This window comes from Pinus tabuliformis, chromosome 1_2 (assembly GCF_031772625.1).
Source record: "Pinus tabuliformis cultivar Carrire ecotype Pingquan chromosome 1_2, CPIR1, whole genome shotgun sequence".
Taxonomy (NCBI): Eukaryota; Viridiplantae; Streptophyta; class Pinopsida; order Pinales; family Pinaceae; genus Pinus; species Pinus tabuliformis.
The window spans coordinates 108,218,091-108,224,276 of NC_142298.1; positions in this window are offsets into that span (position 1 = coordinate 108,218,091).

The following is a 6,186-nucleotide window of genomic DNA, read 5'->3' on the forward strand; positions in this document are numbered from 1 at the left end:
GTGACAGAGGAAGTAGTAAACGGATTTGGAGGAGGTAGAGGTAGAGGTAGAGGAGGAGGAAACAATGGAGGAGGTAGAGATAACAATGGGGGAAATAGGGATGCAGATAACTCATTTGGATTTCCTATAGCTGATGAGGAATCTCGAACAACAACGAAAAACATCTCACCATCTGTCCTCCCAAACTTTTATGGGTTGCGAAGTGAGGATCCTAAAACATTTCTATTTGAGTTTGAAGTCGTGTGTCGAACTTTGATTATATGGAAGACTCTCAAAAACTCAAATTGTTTCCTTCAACATTGAAGGGAGCTACTCTAAAATGGTTCATGGGATTAGTTACTCAATCTATTAGGACTTGGAACGATATGAAACAAACATTTTTGGATAGATACCTAGACTATTGTATACCCACGAATCATAAGGATGAGGTATTCAAAATGGTGCAAAAAGAAGATGAAAACTTGGAGGATTTACTTGAAAGATTTCAATACAACCTGAAAAGAGCAAAAATGAATAACTTAGATGAGGAAACCTTGAGAGCGCTTCTATTAAAAGCCATTAGAGATGAATGGATATATATTTTGAACATAATGGGAAAAGAAGATATATCTCAACTTCCACTTCATGATATAGCAGAGCTATGTGTCCATCTCTCAAGGGGAAAATCTAAAATTGGAAAAGGGCCTAGAGATCCTTATCTCATTAGAGAAAACAAATCTGCAACTGGATCAGTAAGTAGGGATGAGATTGGCAACATGCTTGATGAGTTCAAAACTGATATTTTAGGGAGTCTTAGTGAGAAACTAGGCACCCTTAAGATACAAAACAAGCAGAGAGCAGAAGTTGAATCTTTAGCTATCTTTTGTCCAAAATTTAGGAAGAAACATGCTCTAAGGGAATGTCCCTTGGATGCAAAAGTTGTAAAAACATGTGTGATTTGATCAGAAAGCCATGAGAGCAAGGATTGTCCTTGAGTTCCTGGGCTCAAAGCTGTCTTTCAAGAAGACCCAAATTCAATTGAGTCTCTCTATTTTGTTTCAAGGAGACCTTGGCAGGGGAAACAAAATCAAGGGTTTAACAACCCCACGAACTTTCAACCCCCACAAAATTGGAATCCTTGGCAACAACCTTGGTCCCAACCTCAAAATCCATTTAAATCATGGGTATAAGGTATGCAAAATCCTTATGGGAGATTTGCTCAATTTTATCAATATCCTCCATTTTCTCAAAACCAACAAGCTCCACAACTTCCAAATCAAAATCCACAACTTTCATTGCCATTTCCACAACAACAACAACCTTCTCAACAAAATCCAAAATCCCAACTCTTGCTTCCATTCCAACAAAAGACAAATCAACTACCTTCCCAGCCATTGCCAAATCCCAATAATAAAAACCCTCAAAATGCTTACATGGTAGAAGGACAACAATTTCCTACCTATATGACTGTTCCTCTCAGTGATGTACAACTCAGATCTGGTAGAGTTTTAGACAAGCCTTCTATAGATGCTCAAAAGCAAAGCATTTCCGAGGAATATTCTCTTGAAGCCAATAAAGGTTCTAAATCATCTCTTCAAAATCCAAGCACTCAAAAATAAAAATAAAAAGAGTCAACCCCCACAACTCCTATAGTTGAGCAACCTGCATCTTCATCGACACCTCCTTTTCCTGAAAGATTACAAATTGACAAAGGGGTGGAAAAACAAATCTTATTGCCTGAATGTGATTTCCTAGATGAATTAAAAAATGTTTGTATCAAGATTCCCTTGTTGCAAGCCATTAGAGAAATTCCTATTCTAGAAAAAACAATAAAGGAGTTGAGTCTCAAAAGACCAGGAAGGAAACCAAGAGATACAAGAAGAATCCACCTGGTAGGAAAAATTGCAGATATCATGATGGCAAAAATTACCATGCAGAAGTATGTAGATCCTAGTAGTCCAATTGTCAAAACACATATCAATGGGGTAGAAATTACAAATACTTTGATTGATTTAGGGGCTACTATCAAAAATATGAGTAGACAGACTATGGAATAACTAAAACTTCCTAATCTTCTTTTTACACCTACACTACTCCAACTTGCAGATCGATCAATTATCAAACCAGATGGTGTATTAGAGGACATTTCGGCCACCTTAGATTCTTGGGAATATCCAGTACATTTCATGATTTTAACTCCCAAGAGTAATCTAGGAGGGAACCCACTCATGTTAGGAAGACCTTGGCTAGCCACAACTGATGCTTTTATCAATTGTAGATCTGGGGATATGTATATTTCTGATGGTAATTCGACAAAGAAATTCAATCTATATCCTCCAGCAAAAGCAATTACAGAAATAGGAGATAATGAATGGGTCGATGATGAGGACACTATACAACCTGTCTTTACCATTTCTGAAATCAGTGAAGATAGTCAAATTCTGAACACATTAGAAAACTTTGAAACATATTCAAAATATGACCACACACAATTTTAGTTAGATTCTGACATTAAGTATCTATCATCTAGAAAAATGTCTCTTTACTATATGGAAGAGTTTGTTAGTTCCACCATTGAGATCTTTCCAGGTAAAACATTGAATATCAACAAAAACTTGGAAAAATCACAACAGGGAGAGCTAACCAAAATCTTGCAAAAACATTCTACTACATTTGCATGGGAATATACTTATATGAAAGGTATTGACCCTAATACATGCATTCATCACATCTACATCGAGGAAAATAGTAAACCAATCAGACAACCTCAGAGAAGGATGAATCCAAACCTTAGCGAGATAGTGAAAGAAGAGCTCCAAAAACTACTCAATGTAAACTTCATTTATCCAATTTCAGATAGCCGATGGGTTTCTCCTTTGGTTATAGTACCTAAAAAGAATGGTAAATGGATGGTATGCATTGTTTACAGGGAATTGAATAAAGCAACTTCGAAGGATCACTTTCCTTTACCCTTTATCACTCAGGTATTAGATACTCTAGCAGGCAAAAAGTACTTTTCATTTTTCGATGGTTTTAGTGGCTATAATCAAATTCAGGTAGGACCTGAAGATCAAGATAAGACCACATTTACCTGTCCATGGGGAACTTTTGCTTACCGAGTGCTTCCTTTTGGATTATGTAATGCACCCGCAACATTTCAAAGGGTAGTACTAGGAATCGTTTATGATCTAATCCATGATTGTGTAGAGGTTTATATGTATGATTTTACAGTTTATGGTGATTTGTTTTAAGAGGCATTAGAGAATTTGGAAAAAGTCCTTATAAGATGTAAAGAAACAAACCTTTCATTGAGTCATGAAAAATTCTTTATGATGTTTATTGAAGGTATTGTTTTGGGACATCATATTTCAGGGGATGGGATTAAAGTTGATAGATCAAAAGTTGAAGTCATCTCCAGTTGCCTATTCCAAATTGTCAAAAATATGTTAGAAGTTTTCTGGGATTTACTGGGTACAATAGGAGATTTATAGAAAACTTCACCAAAATAGCATCTCCACTCTTCAAATTACTTACAAAAGACTGTGAATTCAAGTGGGATCCTGATTTTCAATCAGCATTTGAAACTTTGAAAACGCAAATATCTGAAGCACCCATTTCTAGAGGACCAAATTGGAAACTTCCTTTCCATATTTCTACAGATACTTCATATACAGCTCTAGGAGCTATGTTGGGTCAAAAGGATTTAGTTTCTTATGCCATTTACTATACCAGTAAAAATTTGATTCCCACTGAGTTGAACTATATTGTGATTGAAAAAGAGTTCTTAGATGTTGTTCATGCAATCAATAAGTTTAGACATTATATAATAGGCTATGAAACTTTTGTCCATACTGATCATTCTGCGATTAGATATTTAATGAACAAACTTGTTACTAATGGCAGAGTTACAAGATGGCTCTTACTTTTACAGGAATTCAATATTACTGTGTTGGATAGACCAGGGAAACAAAATACAGTAGTTGATTTCTTGTCTAGGATCCAAAATACTAACGAAGATTATCCTGTAGAGGATAAGTTTCCAGATGAATATTTATTTGCAGTAACTACTAAGACTCCTTTGTATGCAGATATTGCTAATTATTTGATTACAGGGAAGCTACCTCCAAATCTATTTCCTAGTGAAAAAAGAAGAATTATTTAGGAGAGTTCAAAATATTCATGGATTTCTAACAAATTGTTTAGAACAGGGCCAGATTGTGTGATTAGAATATGTGTTCGGGAAGATGAAATGCTTGAAATCCTTAAGGCATGTCAGGATGAACCATGCGGTGGACACTTTGCTGACAAAAGGACGGCCTATAAAATCCTTTCTTTAGGATATTATTGGCCTTCCCTCTTCAAAGATACAAAAGAATATGTCAGAAGGTGTGACAGCTGCCAAAGAGTAGGGAAACCGACTCTTTCAAATGAAATGCCATTACAACCACAAGTACTCATCGAACCCTTTGAAAAATGGGCTTTAGATTTCATTGGACCCATTAATCCACCATCTAAACAGAAGAAGTATATATTGGTATGCACTGATTATGTCACTAAATGGGTAGAAGCCAAAGCATTACTTTCTGCTACTGAAAATTCAGTTGTTAATTTTCTTTATGAGGATATTTTTACTCGCTTTGGTGTCCCAAGAGAAATTGTGACAGATCAGGGAAGTCAATTTACATCCAACATGATGGAGAAGTTGATGGAAGAATACAAAATCAAGCACAAAAAATCTACTCCTTACCATCTGCAAGCAAATGGCCAAGTGGAGTCTACAAATTAATTTATTGAAAGCATCATCACCAAAACTGTTCATCTACATAGAAGAGATTAGGCAGAAAGGCTTCCTGAAGCCTTATGGGCCTACATAACTACATGGAGGAATACAATAGAACATTCTCCCTATGAGCTTGTTTATGGGAAAGAAGTCCTGCTCCCCATTGAGTTTCAAGTCAAAACTTTCAAGACGGCAGTTCAGTTGGGGATGGATCTATCAGAAGCCCAAAAGCACAGAATGGAGTAGCTGAATGAGCTAGATGAGATCAGACAAGAAGAAATCCTAAGAACCAATCTAGTTCAACATCAAAGAGCTAAGTGGCATGATAGATACATCAAAGAGAAAAAGTTTCAAGAGGGAGATTGGGCATTACTTTTTGATTCCAAGTTTAAAGACTTCAAAGGTAAATTTCAGACCCATTGGCTTGGGCCATATGAGATTGACAAAGTCTTTAGAAATGGAGTGGTAAGAATCAAGACCATTGATGAATTTCAAACTCCTCTTATTGTGAATGGCCACAGATTGAAAATTTATCATAAGCCACTCTCAAAAGAGGAATTTGTCAAAATGTTTCAAGAAAATTCTGCAATAAGGCTGGTGAAGAAGAATCCTTCTTCCCCACCAGCCTAACCTTTGTTCCTTTCTGTTAAAACAAAAATAAAAATAAAATAAAGTTGTATAAGCCTGAAAACCAATCACTGATTAGCAGTCTTATAAAAAAAATGAAGAGTGAAAATCAGGGACACCTGGCACTCTATATTTTCCAAAAAAAAATCTCTCCTTCCTTCCCATTTTCACTTCACTTCATTTCCATCCCACTCCATCTCCTCCATTTCATTCCATTTCATCAATAAATGTTTCTTTCATGACCATTTCCATTCAGTTATTTATTATCTAACTATCTTTATTCAGCCAAGTGGGTGCTGTGTTAGTTTCTCCAGCTGGAATCAATTTCCACAGCCAGAAGCAGTTTCTGCAGCCACCACTCTGTTTTTCAAATTTAGAGTCAAAATGTTAGTGCAATAATATGAAAATGTAGGTATAACTGAGCATATGCTATGAAGGCATGGAGCATCTACAAACATTAATAAGGAGTAGTTGATTAAAGGCTAATGGACAACAAATGACAAGGATTCCAAGGTATGAGCAAAAATTTCTTTCAAATAGCAATCAAAGGCACAATTTTTCATAGTTATTAAACCTTAAAGCTCCACTATATGCAATGATTGTCATGATAGCTCCATTACCCATTAACATTCCATGACATTATTCCATAAACCATGCATTTATTCCCTAAACAGTCTCATGATTAATTTTCGGGTTTAACTCGTAGATGACTACACTTTCATACTCCACTTGTAATCATGAGATGTGACCTATTTCATTATAGCTCCTCTCCACTGCATTTTTCACAGCCATTCCATAAA